Below are 15647 nucleotides of genomic sequence, written 5' to 3' on the forward strand. Positions count from 1 at the left end.
ACACTTTCTGACAGTCTCCTGTACCATCTCCGCACACTCTCTGACAGTCTCCTGTACCATCTCCACACACTCTCTGACAGTCTCCTGTACCATCTCCACACACTCTCTGACAGTCTCCTGTATCATCTCCGCACCCTCTCTGACAGTCTCCTGTATCATCTCCGCACACTCTCTGATAAGCTCCTGTACCATCTCAGCACACTCTCTGACAGTCTCCTGTACCATCTCCACACACTCTCTGACAGTCTCCTGTACCATCCCTGCACACTCTCTGATAAGCTCCTGTACCATGTCTGCACACTCTCTGACAGTCTCCTGTACCATCTCCGCACACTCTCTGACAGTCTCCTGTATCATCTCCGCACACTCTCTGACAGTCTCCTGTACCATCTCCGCACACTCTCTGACAGTCTCCTGTATCATCTCCGCACACTCTCTGACAGTCTCCTGTATCATCTCCGCACACTCTCTGACAGTCTTCTGTACCATCTACGCACCCTCTCTGACAGTCTCCTGTATCATCTCTGCACACTCTCTGACAGTCTCCTGTACCATCTCCGCACCCTCTCTGGTAGTCTCCTGTACCATCTAAGCACCCTCTCTGACAGTCTCCTGTACATCTCCGCACACTCTCTGAAGTCTCCTGTACATTTCCGCACTCTCTCTGACAGTCTCCTGTATCATCTCTGCACACTCTCTGACAGTCTCCTGTACCATCTCCGCACACTCTCTGACAGTCTCCTGTATCATCTCCGCACACTCTCTGATAAGCTCCTGTACCATCTCCACACCCTCTCTGACAGTCTCCTGTACCATCTCCACACACTTTCTGACAGTCTCCTGTACCATCTCCGCACACTCTCTGACAGTCTCCTGTACCATCTCCACACACTCTCTGACAGTCTCCTGTATCATCTCCGCACACTCTCTGACAGTCTCCTGTACCATCTCCGCACACTCTCTGACAGTCTCCTGTACATCTCCGCACACTCTCTGACAGTCTCCTGTATCATCTCCGCACACTCTCTGACAGTCTCCTGTACCATCTCTGCACACTCTCTGACAGTCTCCTGTACCATTTCCGCACCCTCTCGGATAGTCTCCTGTACCATCTCTGCCCACTCTCTGACAGTCTCCTGTACCATCTCCGCACACTTTTGACAGTCTTGTTTCTTTCTCTCTACCTCTTCTATTTCTCTCTTTCCCTCTTTCATCTTAGACTCTAACCACTCTAACCACACCCCTGTTAAGCCACGCCCAATATTTAGTTTAAGCCACACCAATTTTACACATGCCACGTTTTTTCTCATTGCCAAGCCACACCCACAAATGAATGCCCCACTCCTAATTAAAATAAGACCCCGCCTACATGCAAAAAAAGTGTCCCTATAACTTTTTTCAGAATGTTGACAACTATGAAAATTAGAGTAAAATAAATGAAAAAAGGCAAATGAATGTAGCTAGAATATCTAAGTGCTGGAAAGCTGCAATATACTACAATTATAACATGTTTTTTTTATCTTCCTTTTTATACACCCCATGCTTTTGCAGGTACTGCAGTTCTAAGTGCCACCACTTTAGTTTCACTTTGTACCAGTGTTACCAGTTAAAGCGGGGATTCACCCAAAAAAAATATTTTTAACATTACATTCAGCCCAGTTGTCAGAATGACAATCGGCTGTTTTTTTTATTTTATCCCCATTAGCTCCCACTGCTGTCAAACAAATCCAATGACACAGGAGTGGGGGGTGAGCCAAGTCCTACTGTCTGTGTCAATGGACGCAGCAGCAGGACTCGAGAGAGTCTCCTTGGAAAGCGGCTCTGAGGGGACACTTGAGAAGATGAGGAGCCAGGAGCGCCGCGGGGACCCCAGAAAGGGAGAATCGGGGCCACTCTGTGCAAAACCCTTGCACAGAGGAGGTAAGTGTTAGTGAAATATTTTGCATATTTTTTGATGGGAAAGAAAACCGCTCGATTCCTGCATCAACACAGTCAGTGTTGCTGGGGGAATAGCCTCCCGTAAAGCTACTGACGCGCAAGCATGACGTATGACCCCGCCCCCCTGACGCGTTTGGGAAACCGCCGTGACACGTTAGAGGGGGCGCGGTCACCTGACCCGCCCTCGGTTATAAAAGAACTGTCAAACAGCTTGCGTGTCATTAGGCCGGGTGTCTCTGGTGCAGGGAGGATCGTGCGTCTCTCCTCGCTGGAGTGGAGAGCATCGCTGGAGAATGGATCATCGCTGGACATCAAGAATGGATTACAAAGCTGGACAGACTGGATTACAGTCAGGTCCATAAATATTGGGGCATTGACACAATTCCTTTTGGCTCTATACACCACCACAATGGATTTGAAATTAAACAAACAAGGTGTGCTTTAACTGCAGACATTCAGCTTTAATTTGAGAGTATTTACATCCAAATCAGGTGAACGGTGTAGGAATTACAACAGTTTGTATCTGTGACTCTCACTTTTTAATGGACCAAAAGTAATGGGACAATTGGCTGCTCAGCTGTTCCATGGCCAGGTGTGTGTTATTCCCTCATTATCCCATTTACAAGGAGCAGATAAAAGGTCCAGAGTTCATTTCAAGTGTGATATTTGCATTTTGAATCTGTTGCTGTCAACTCTCAATATGAGATCCAAAGAGCTGTCACTATCAGTGAAGCAAGCCATCATTAGACTGAAAAAAACAAAGCAAACCCATCAGAGAGATAGCAACAACATTAGGTGTGGCCAAATCAACTGTTTGGAACATCTTTAAAAAGAAAGAACGCACCGGTGAGCTCAGCAACACCAAAAGACCCAGAAGACCATGGAAAACAACTGTGGTCGATGACCGAAGAATTCTTTCCCTGGTGAAGAAAACACCCTTCACAACAGTTGGCCAAATCAAGAACACTCTCCAGGAGGTAGGTGTATGTATGTCAAAGTCAACAATCGAGAGATAACTTCACCAGAGTGAATACAGAGGGTTCACCACAATATGTAAACCATTGGTGAGCCTCAAAAACAGAAAGGCCAGATTAGAGTTTGCCAAACAACATCTAAAAAAGCCTTCACAGTTCTGGAACAACATCCTATGGACAGATGAGACCAATATCAACTTGTACCAGAGTGATGGGAAGAGAAGTGTATGGAGAAGGAAAGGAACTGCTCATGATCCAAAGAATACCACTTCATCAGTGAAGCATGGTGGTGGTAGTGTCATGGCATGGGCATGTAAGGCTGCCAATGGAACTGGTTCTTTTGTATGTATTGATGATGCGACTGCTGACAAAAGCAGCAGGATGAATTCTGAAGTGTTTCGGGCAATATTATTATCTGCTCATATTCAACCAAATGCTTCAGAACTCATTGGACGGCGCTTCACAGTGCAGATGGACAATGACCCAAAGCATACTGCGAAAGCAACCAAAGAGTTTTTTAAGGGAAAAAAGTGGAATGTTATACAATGACCAAGTCAATCACCTGACCTGAGTCCGATTGAGTATGCTTTCGACTTGCTGAAGACAAAACTGAAGGGAAATGCCCCAAGAACAAGCAGGAACTGAAGACAGTTGCAGTAGAGGCCTGGCAGAGCATCACCAGGGATGAAACCCAGCGTCTGGTGATGTCTACGTGTTCCAGACTTCAGGCTGTAATTGACTGCAAAGGATTTGCAACCAAGTATTAAAAAGTGAAAGTTTGATTTATGATTGTTAATCTGTCCCATTACTTTTGGTCGCTTAAAAAGTGTGAGGCACATCTACAAACTGTTGTAATTCCTACACCATTCACCTGATTTGGATGTAAATACCCTCAAATTAAAGCTGAAAGTCTGCAGATAAAGGACATCCTGTTTGTTTCATTTCAAATCCATTGTGGTGGTGTATAGAGCCAAAAAGATTAGAATTGTGTCCATGTCCCAATATTTATGGACCTGACTGTATATATATTTATATATAACTACTCTGCATTCAGCGTAGCCTATATATACACAGTGCATTCAGTGGTGTACACTAAATAATAAACTTCAGGCGACATATCAGTATACCTGAAAATAAGACCTTCCCCCGATCTCCGCCCCCTCCCTCTGCACTAATCGTAGCCCTGGAAGACAGCTCAGGCCATTTATTCGCATGTCGCCCACCCCCCCTCTGCAGTGCTCAGAGCGGTGGAAGACAGCTTGGGTAGGCTATGGAAGAAGGTATTTGCACTGTTGCATTGCAGGAATGCACACCTTTTGCATAATGTGATCCTGTGATAGAGGGGATTCTGTCATTTTGCAACCACTGGGAAGATAGCACATTGCATGGCAAGCCCTGCACCAAAAAAAATATATACTCTGCATTCAGTGTAGCGTATGTATACAGTGCATTCAGCGGTGTACAGTATATAATACACTTTAAGCGGTGTATCAATATATATATATATATATATATATACAAAGTCTAATTATATATATATATATACACACACACACACACACTGGGGGGCAGATCCACAAAGAAAGTACGCCGGCGTATCTATTGATACGCCGGCGTAATTTCAAAATTCCCGCGTCGTATCTTTGTTTTGAATCCTCAAAACAAGATACGACGGCATCTGTGTTAGATCCGACAGGCGTACGTCTTCGTACGCCTTCGGATCTTAGATGCAATTTTTCGGCATCCGCTAGGTGGCGTTCCCGTCGTAATCCGCGTTGAGTATGCAAATTAGCTATTTCCGACGATCCACGAACGTACGAGCGTCCGTCGCATTTTGTTACGCCGTTTCCATTCGGCTTTTTCCGGCGTATAGTTAAAGCTGCTATCTGGTGGCGTACTCAATGTTAAGTATGGCCGTCGTTCCCGCGTCTAATTTTGAAAATTTTACGTCGTTTGCGTAAGTCGTCCGTGAATGGGGCTGGACGCCATTTACGTTCACGTCAAAACCAATGACGTCATTTAGCGCAATGCACGGCGGGAAATTTTAGGGACGGCGCATGCGCAGTTCGTTCGGCGCGTGGGATGCGCTTCATTTAAATGAAACAAGCCCCCTACCCGCCGCATTTGAATTCCGCGCCCTTACGCCGCGAGAGATACACTACGCCGCCGTAACTTACAGCGCAAATTCGTTGTGGATTTTAAACAAAGCCAGGTAAGTTACGGCGGCGTAGCGTATCTTAGATCTTAGATATCTTAGATATCTTAGATACGCTGCGCCGGTGCAGATCTTTGTGGATCTGCCCCTAGGCTTCTGGTGTTATACACAGTATACAATACAGTGCAGCCGTTGTACAGTTTCTAATACAGTGCAAGCGGTGTACACAGTATCCAATACAGTGTGAACAGTTTCTAATACACTTCAGACAGTTTACACAGTATCTAATACAGTGTGTACAGCTTCTACTACACTTCTGGTGGTGTACACAGTATACAATACAGTGCAGCCGTTGTGCAGTTTCTAATACAGTGCAGGCTGTGTACACAGTATCTAATACAGTGTGTACAGTTTTTAATACACTTTAGGCGGTGTACACAGTATCTTATACATATGGTATTCCTCCTCAATCTTGATAATGCTAGCTTCCAACAATATTTTTGGTTTAGAGCACCACCACCCAAGGCCCAATTTTTCTGCCCCTGTTTAACAGAGGCATGTAATTACATTTTTTGATATAATATTTCACAGTAGGACCCGTTCCTGCGTCCAACAAGAGTATCTGTGAGGGGTTACAGTGTTGTGGCACCACCACCACCCAAGGCCCAATTTTTCCGCCCCTGTTTAACAGGAGCATGTAATTACTATTTTTTGTATAATATTTAACAGCAGGGCCCATTCCTGCGCCCAACAAGAGTAACTGAGGGGTTACAGTGTTCTGGTGCCACCAAAACCAAATGCCCAATTTTTCGACAGGGGCAAGTAATTAAATGTAATTAACAAGGCATGTAATTAACATTTTTGATATAATATTTAACAGCAGGACCCATTCCTGCACCCAACAAGAGTAACTGTGAGGGGTTACAGTGTTCTGGCACCATCAACACCTAAGGCCCAATTTTTCGGCAGAATATATAGTGCAGTCATATATTGTATATATACTGATGTTCAGAGTATATAGTGCCTGGGGGCCTGGGGGATCCACACATAATTTTTTTTTATTTTTGAACGAGGTTCCCCTTAAAGCGGAGGTTCACCCTAAAACAATTATATACCATTCCATCCAGCATACTGCCGACATGTACAGTATGCTGGTTTTTTTTTTTTTCGCTGTACATACCGTTTTATACTTCTTTTTCTTTTCTGACTCCCGTGGGGAATAGGCGTTCCTATGAAGAGGCGTAGATGATTGACGTGTGGATAAGGCGCATCACACGTTCCGAAAATAGCCGAACTGGGACTCGGCTATATACGGCGCCGTCAGCTCTACACGGCTGCGCAGTCAGCTCCTAGTCTGTGCGCAGGCACCGTATAGTGCCGTATAGAGCCAAGTCACAGTCCGGCTATTTTCGGAACGCGTGACGCCCTTAATCCGCACGTCAATCATCTACACCTCTTCATAGGAACGCCTATTTCCCGCGGGAGTCAGAAAAGAAAAAGAAGTATAAAACAGTATGTACAGCGGAAAAAAAAAACAGCATACTGTACATGTCGGAATGAAATGGAATGGTAGATAATTGTTTTAGGGTGAACCTCCGCTTTAACAGCTTGCCGACCAGCCGCCGTCGTTTTACGGTGGCAGGTCGGCTCCCCTGCGTGAGAGCCCGTAGCTATACGTCGGCTCTCGCACAGGCCACTAGGGCCTCCCTCGACTCCCGTGCGCGTGCCCGGCGGGCGCGATCGCCGCCGGGCACACGCGATCGCTCGTTACAGAGCAGGGACTGGGAGCTGTGTGTGTAAACACACAGCTCCCGGTCCTGTCGGGGAGAGAAATGCTGATCTTCTGTACATACAACGTATGAACAGAAGATCAGTCATTTCCCCTAGTGAGGCCACCCCCCCCTACAGTTAGAACACACCCGGGAACATACTTAACCCCTTCCCCGCCCCCTAGTGTTAACCCCTTCACTGCCAGTGGCATTTTTATAGTAATCCAATGCATTTTTATATCACTGATCGCTATAAAAATGCCAATGATCGCCGCCATTACTAGTAAAAAAAAAATATTAATAAAAATGCCATAAAAACTTTTGCGCAAACCAATCAATAAACGCTTATTGCAATTTGTTTTTACAAAAAATATGTAGAAGAATACGTATCGGCCTAAACTGAGGAAAATTTTTTTTTTTTTTATATATATATTTTTGGGGGATATTTATTATAGCAAAAAGTAAAAAATATTCATTTTTTTTTCAAAATTGGCGCTCTATTTTTGTTTATAGCACAAAAACTAAAAACCGCAGAGGTGATCAAATACCACCAAAAGAAAGCTCTATTTGTGGGAAAAAAAGGACACCAATTTTGTTTGGAAGCCATGTCGCACGACCGCGCAATTGTCAGTTAAAGCGACGCAGTGCCGAATCGCAAAAAAGTGCTCTGGTCTTTGACCAGCAATATGGTCCGGGGGTTAAGTGGTTAATATCCATACCAGACCTGAGGGGCCTGGTTTGGATTTTGGGGGGGCCAGCCACACCATTTTTTGGTTGTATTTTTGGTGCTGGGTTCCCCTTGATATTCATACCAGACCCAAAGGGCCTGGTAATGGACTGGGGGGACCCATGCCATTTTTTTCAATTATTTGTATCTATATTGCCAGGATCCGACAATAGATTATATTCACAAGCAGTTTTAAATTAAATTTTTTCCTTTAGAAATGTAATTTTGATGTGGTACTGTTAAAAACATGGGAAAGATGCGCTACTTTACAGGCTGACTAAGGAGACCCCCCAGACATGATATTTCAAGGAGTATTTAATTTTTATTGTTTCACTTTAAGCATTATTAAAATCACTGCTTTTTTTTGCATTGATACATGTTCCCTGGGGCAGGATCCAAACTGGGGGGTGTTCGGCTCATCCCTATTATCATATAATGTGTAGGCCACATTAGTGATGGCCAAATCTGTTACAAGGTAGACTTACCATTCCATAGATATGGTCATACACAGTTAGGACCAAATTTTAAAAATGTTTGCCAAATGTGACATTTACAACTTCATCATAAAAAACAAAAAATTATGTTTCTTGGGACCATACTGTATTTGCAAATCGCAAGAACCAGTTATGATATACAAATGAAAGTTATTATTAAATCAACTTGAAATAACCTTCCACTAATCAATCACTACTGAAAAATGAATGTAATTATTTGTGTAGGGCTACTATTGCTGCACTTTGTATGTTCATCTTAGCTCTTCCACCAACTTACCTATTAAAACTGGCACCTTTATTTTTATAGATTACTTTATGTGATGATGAGAAGGTGAGCTTCCTTTAACCACTTGCCGACCACCGCACGCAGATGTACGTCGGCAGAATTGCACGAACAGGCACATTGGCGTACCTGTACGTCCCTTTAAATTTGCCGCCTAGTAAGTACCTCGTGAGCGTGCTCGCGGGTCCCAGGAACTCGATTACGGTCGGCAAAGGCAAAACAGGGGGATGCCTTTGTAAACAAGGCATTCCCCTATTCTGCCTAGTGACACTATCACTGATGGCTGTTTCCTGTGATCAGGAAGGTAATCAGTGATGTGTCACGTGTAGCCACGCCCCCTCACAGTAAAAATCACTCACTAGTACTGACTTAACACCTTCAGCGCCACCTAGTGGTTAACCCCTTCACTGCCAGTGTAATTTTTACAGTAATCAGTGTATTTTTATAGCACTGATCACTGTAAAAATGACAATGGTCCCAAAAATGTGTCAAAAGTGTCCGATGTGTCTGCCATAAAGTTGCAATCACAATAAAAATCGCTAATTGCCGTCATTACTAGTAAAAAAAAAAATATTAATAAAAATGCCATAAAACGATCCCCTATTTTGTAGATGCTATAACTTTTGTGCAAACCAATCAATAAATGCGTATTACGATTTTTTTTTTTACCAAAAATATGTAGAATACATATCGGCATTAAATTAAATTTTTTTTATATATATTTTTGGGGAATATTTATTATAGCAAAAAGTAAAAAACATACAATTTTTTTCAAAATTGTCGCTCTATTTTTGAATTTGAATAGCATCAAGGTGTTTGGTGTCCAGCACATGTTGATACTTATGTAGTTCAACAATTTGTATAAATGACTGTATTTATCGGCGTATAACACGCACCCTAACTTTCCACAGCCCCCTGCATATAACACGCAGGTACAGTTTACCTTCTATTTTCAGGGTAAAAAAATGTTATACGCCAATAAGTACAGTATAATGATGATAACTTACCTCTAATTTCATATACATATTCTGCTGGGCCCATATGGAGGCTTTCATGTTGTGAAAACCTATTTTTATCTGATAAAATCACAAATATTTAAACAGTCTATGAACAAGTACTACCTAACTAATTTTCTGGAAATTGGTTTAGAATCAAATTGGATTAGAAACGGACCCAAAATGTTGATCAAATCGAAAAACCAAAATGAATTGTAAAAACAAATCATTCTAACATAACGATTGTAACGAAATGAAATTTTGACCTGGCATATCTGGTTTTCGGAAGTATACAGAGTCTACAATTATAATAATACAATACAATATGCTAGTTAACAACTATGGGGCAGATCCTCGTACAATTGCATGGGCGCAGCGTATGTGAGATACGCTACGCCGCTGTAACTTACTTTTTTAATGTTTGAATCCAGAAAGAATTTGCGCCGTAAGTTATGGCGCGTAATTCAAATTGGCGAGTAGGGGGCGTGTTTCATGTAAATGAAGCGCGTCCCCGCGCCGTACGAACTGCGCATGCGCCGTCCCTAAATTTCCCGCCGTGCATTGCGCTAAATGACGTCGCAAGGACGTCATTGGTTTGACGTGGATGTAAATTACGTCCAGCCCCATTCACAGATGACTTACGCAAACAAAATAAAAAAATAAAAAATTTAACGCGGGAACAACGGCCATACTTAACATTGCGTACGCCACCAGATAGCAGCTTTAACTATACGCCGAAAAAAGCCGAACGGAAACGAAGTAAAAGAATGCGACGGCCGCTCGTACGTTCGTGGATCGTCGGAAATAGCTAATTTGCATACTTGACGCTGAATACGACGGGAACGCCACCCAGCGGACGCCTAAGAATTGCATCTAAGATCCGAAGGTGTACGAAGACGTACGCCTGTCGGATCTAACCCAGATGCCGTCGTATCTTGTTTTGAGGATTCAAAACAAAGATACGACGCTGGAAATTTGAAAGTACACCGGCGTATCACTAGATACGCCGGTGTACTTTCTTTGTGGATCTGCCCCCAAATATCCTAGACTTCCAATATCACCAATAGGGTACTTCTGATGTATCAATGTGGATTGTTCTGAGGCCTTCATGCCTATGTTTATAATCTTCAATTTTAAATGTTTATCAATAAATCCATTGGGCCGGATTCAGATAGAATGCTCTATCTTTCTTCCGGCGTAACGTATCTTAGATACGTTACGCCGCTGTAACTTTGGGCGCAAGTTACGTATTCAGAAAGAACTTGCGCCCTAAGTGACGACGGTGTAACGTATGTGGGCTGGCGTAAGCCCGCCTTATTCAAATGGGGATGTTGTGGGCGTGTTTTATTTTAATTTAACATGACCCTGCGTATTTTACGTTTTTTTGCATGCGCCGTTCGTGAAAGAAACCCAGTGCACATGCTCAAAATTACGCCGCAAAGCCTCATTGGTTTTGACGTGAATGTAACTTACGCAAAGCCCTATTCGCGAACGACTTACGCAAACGACGTAAAATTTTCTAAATTTGAAGCGGAACGACGGCCATACTTAACATAGGATACGCCGCACATACCCCTCATATAGCAGGGGTAACTTTACGCCGGAAAAAGCCTAACACAAACGACACAAAAAAAAAGCGCCGGGCGGTCGTTCGTTTCTGAATCGGCGTAAATACCTAATTTGCATATTCCTTGCGTAACTATACGGAAGCGCCACCTAGCGGCCAGCGTGAATATGCAGCCTAAGATACGACGGTGTAAGACACTTACACCAGTCGGATCTTAGGGATATCTATGCGTAACTGATTCTCTAAATCAGGCGCATAGATACGACTACGCACACTCAGAGATACGTCGTATCTCCGTTCTGAATCAGGCCAATTATGTTTTAAAACTGTGTGTGGTCTCCCATACTGAGCCTATAAAGTCCGGTTTTCTATAGGGGGGATCTGATTTAGTCAGCCCGCATCCTTTTTGCACTTTAATTCAGGTGCGGCTTTATTAAGTCAAAACCTTTCTGCAAACAACGGGCCAAATTCTCAAAAAGTCTGCGTAACTTAAATTTCAGCAGTTAAGTTACACTGACTTAAAATTTCTACCTAAGTGCCCGATCGTCAAAGCACTTAGGTAGAAATTTCAGGCCGTGTAACTTAAGTGCCGCCGTCGTAAGGCGGTCCTCCTCTCCTGGGGGCGTTTAAAATTTAAATGAGGCGCGCTCCCGCGCCGGCCGTACTGCGCATGCGTGTGACGTAATTTTCCCGACGTGCAGCGCGCAAACGTAATTAACGCCGGGCGGCTTTGAGAATTTCGACGGGACACTAAAGTTGCGACGGGTGAAAAAAAAAGACGCGCCGGGAAAACAAATAATTAAAAAAAAAATGACAGCGTCGCTCAGCATGCATTCCTGAGAGGGAGAACTCCATGCCAATTTTCAAAGAAAAAAACGGCATGGGTTCCCCCCCCCAGGAGCATACCAGGCCCTTAGGTCTGGTATGGGTCGTAAGGAGACCCCCCCACGCCGAAAAAATTGACGTAGGGGGTCCCCCTACAATCCATACCAGACCCGTATCCAAAGCACGCTACCCGGCCGGTCAGGAAGGGAGTGGGGACGAGCGAGCGCCCCCCCCTCCTGAGCCGTGCCAGGCCGCATGCCCTCAACATGGGGGGGTTGGGTGCTCTGGGGCAGGGGGCGCACTGCGGGCCCCCCCACCCCAGAGCACCCTGTCCCCATGTTGATGAGGACAGGACCTCTTCCCGACAACCCTTGCCATTGGTTGTCGGGGTCTGCGGGCGGGGGCTTATCGGAATCTGGGAGTCCCCTTTAATAAGGGGGCCCCCAGATACCGGCCCCCCACCCTAAGTGAATGGATATGGGGTACATCGTACCCCTATCCATTCACCTGGAGGCAAAAAGTAAAAGTTAGTAAACACACAACACAAGGCTTTTTAAAATAATTTATTATTCTGCTCCGGATGCCCCCCCTGTCTTCGTTATTAGCTCAATTACCAGGGGGGCTTCTTCTTCCACTCTCCGGGGGTCTTCTCCGCTCTCCGGGGGGGTTTTCTTCTTCCGCTCTCCGGGGGGGGGGCTTCTCCGGACTCCGGGGGTATTCTTCCATCTTCTCCCCTCTTCCGCTCTTGACTCGGCGAACCCCGGTTCTTCTGCAGCTCTCCGGTGCCTTCTTCTTCAGCGCTGGCTGCCTGCTATGTTTGTGTGTTAGCTCAATTAGTAACAGGCAGCCGGCGCGGTCTTCTGTGACGTCAGGGTCTTCTGTTCTTCTCTCTTCCGATGTTGACTCGTCGCCTGTTGTCGCTGTAATGATGGAAGCGCGCCTTGCATCCCATTTATATAGGCATCACCGTCCCATCATGCTCCGGCAGGTACCCACGTGGTGGGTGCACGTGGGTAGGCACCCACCACGTGGGTACCTACCGGAGCATGATGGGACGGTGATGCCTATATAAATGGGATGCAAGGCGCGCTTCCATCATTACAGCGACAACAGGCGACGAGTCAACATCGGAAGAGAGAAGAACAGAAGACCCTGACGTCACAGAAGACCGTGCCGGCTGCCTGTTACTAATTGAGCTAACACACAAACATAGCAGGCAGCCAGCGCTGAAGAAGAAGGCACCGGAGAGCTGCAGAAGAACCGGGGTTCGCCGAGTCAAGAGCGGAAGAGGGGAGAAGATGGAAGAATACCCCCGGAGTCCGGAGAAGCCCCCCCCGGAGAGCGGAAGAAGAAACCCCCCCCCGGAGAGCGGAGAAGACCCCCGGAGAGTGGAAGAAGAAGCCCCCCCTGGTAATTGAGCTAATAACGAAGACAGGGGGGGCATCCGGAGCAGAATAATAAATTATTTTAAAAAGCCTTGTGTTGTGTGTTTACTAACTTTTTGCCTCCAGGTGAATGGATAGGGGTACGATGTACCCCATATCCATTCACTTAGGGTGGGGGGCCGGTATCTGGGGGCCCCCTTATTAAAGGGGACTCCCAGATTCCGATAAGCCCCCGCCCGCAGAACCCGACAACCAATGGCAAGGGTTGTCGGGAAGAGGTCCTGTCCTCATCAACATGGGGACAGGGTGCTCTGGGGTGGGGGGGCCCGCAGTGCGCCCCCCTGCCCCAGAGCACCCAACCCCCCCATGTTGAGGGCATGCGGCCTGGCACGGCTCAGGAGGGGGGGGACGCTCGCTTGTCCCCACTCCCATTCCTGACCGGCCGGGTAGCGTGCTTTGGATACGGGTCTGGTATGGATTGTAGGGGGACCCCCTACGTCAATTTTTCGGCGTGGGGGGGTCTCCTTACAACCCATACCAGACCTAAGGGCCTGGTATGCTCCTGGGGGGGAACCCATGCCGGTTTTGAATTTAAAAATTGCCGTGGAGTTCTCCCTCAGGAATGCATACCAAATGCCGTCGCTGGAACGGGCCTTTACAATGTGTGACTAACTTTCCACATTATAAAACCAGCCCTAGTTTTGCGCAGGCAAATTCGGAACTTACGCAGAAATCACAGTGCTGAAATGCTTTGAAAATCTGCTTAAGTCCTCATTTGCATACGCAAAGCTGCATTTCAATGAGAAATGCCCCCAGTGGCGGATGCGGTACTGCATCCTAAAATCTGACCGTGTAAGTGTCTTACACATGTCAGATTTTCTGCCTAACTTTGGAAAAAGCCTTTTGAGAATCGTTTCCAAAGTTAGGCACAGGGATACGCAGGCTGAACAGCAGTTAAGTCTGCGTATCTCTTTTGAGAATCAGGCCCAACATTTTTAACTTAACGAATCCATCCGAAACAAAACAAATGTTTTTGTTCTGCACACGTCTACATGTAACTGCTCAAACAGCAATCACATCAGTGATCGGCCCTGGACACAGCCAATAACTCGCATTTGATCGCTGCATGAGCAATACCCTGCAAGTGAGCGCGATTAGCTGTGAAAGTCATCAACTTCCAATTGCTTTCAACAGGGCTGCCTACTCACAGCTAACTGCAGACAAATTCCCCGGGGCTCTAGCATGTAATTTTCAGCAGGGTGGCACAGAAATAAAGTGGTCAGGGCTGACAAAATGTGCTTAGAAATTCAGAGCCAAAAGTGTTGCCACGTGACAGAGAAAGGTAGGAGCACACTATATTTCAGGCACATCATCAGTTATTTTTCTGTATTTACAGCATATTTACTGGGATAAAATATGGGGAATGTGCAGAGATGCAAAAAAATATTTTTTTAAAATATATTTTTCTAAAGTGTGCCTTGAGTTTTGCATTAAATGTATATTTACTATATGATCTGTGGGTGGAGTAGGACTGTAGAGATAAAACAAATTTAAAACACTGGGCAACATAGACACATCAAAATTTGGCCGGATCAGCAGGAACTGATCAAATTTCGATCCATCTATGAACAGGCTGGTCGTATTGAGGTCAATCTATCGATCCACTTCAGTACAAGCAGCCTGCCATTTTCTTTGCATGTGATCACTGCTGGTGGCTATAGCTCATTGCATTTTTAAGGGGGAAAACCTCCCACTGTCAGAATACAATAGCACAATGGCAGGAATGGATTTTTTTTTTCCTTCAACCCATGGTTGAAAGAAAGAAAATTGCCTAATGCATGGCCTGCCTTACACTAAAGCCTTTATTTTCCACTGGAACATGATTTGATCACCATAACCAAGATTTGGTAAGGAAAGCACACTGATATGACCACATCATCACACTGAAAACAGAAACAAATGCTCACCAATATGACATGTCAGTCCAATAAGTGACATACAGATATACATGCCCACAAATAAAAACTGTTCTTGCAAAAAAAACATAAAAAAATCTTATATTGGTCTAGAGCAGTGATGGCGAACGCGTGGCACGCGTGCCGCTCCTGGCACGGCAAGCTGTTTCGGTGGGCACGCCACACGCCATGAAAAATTGAAAAGAACACACTAAAATCCATTTGTCCCCACCGCACCGCAAACTACAACTCCCACAGTTCTCTAGGGCTATTGATGACGTGTCTGAGTGGGAGTGACAAAGAAGAAACTCCCGGGAGTGATGTGCGTGCGTGTGTGCGCACGCACTCTGATCCAATCAAAGAAGCTGTCTCATCCACACCGCACAAATCAGCGGTGACGTGACTGGGAGCACACACGGCTGGAATCAGAGGAGCCTTTCGGCGGGAATAATGAGCTGCTGGAGCAAGGTCAGACACTGGGAGACAGGAGTTAATGTGCAGTGTACGGTACAGTTATCTTGTTAGTCCTAAGCCTGCCCCACTCTCAGATATCAGGTGCTAGCTCAGCAAATAATCAATT

Source organism: Rana temporaria, chromosome 1 (assembly GCF_905171775.1).
Source record: "Rana temporaria chromosome 1, aRanTem1.1, whole genome shotgun sequence".
Classification (NCBI taxonomy): Eukaryota; Metazoa; Chordata; class Amphibia; order Anura; family Ranidae; genus Rana; species Rana temporaria.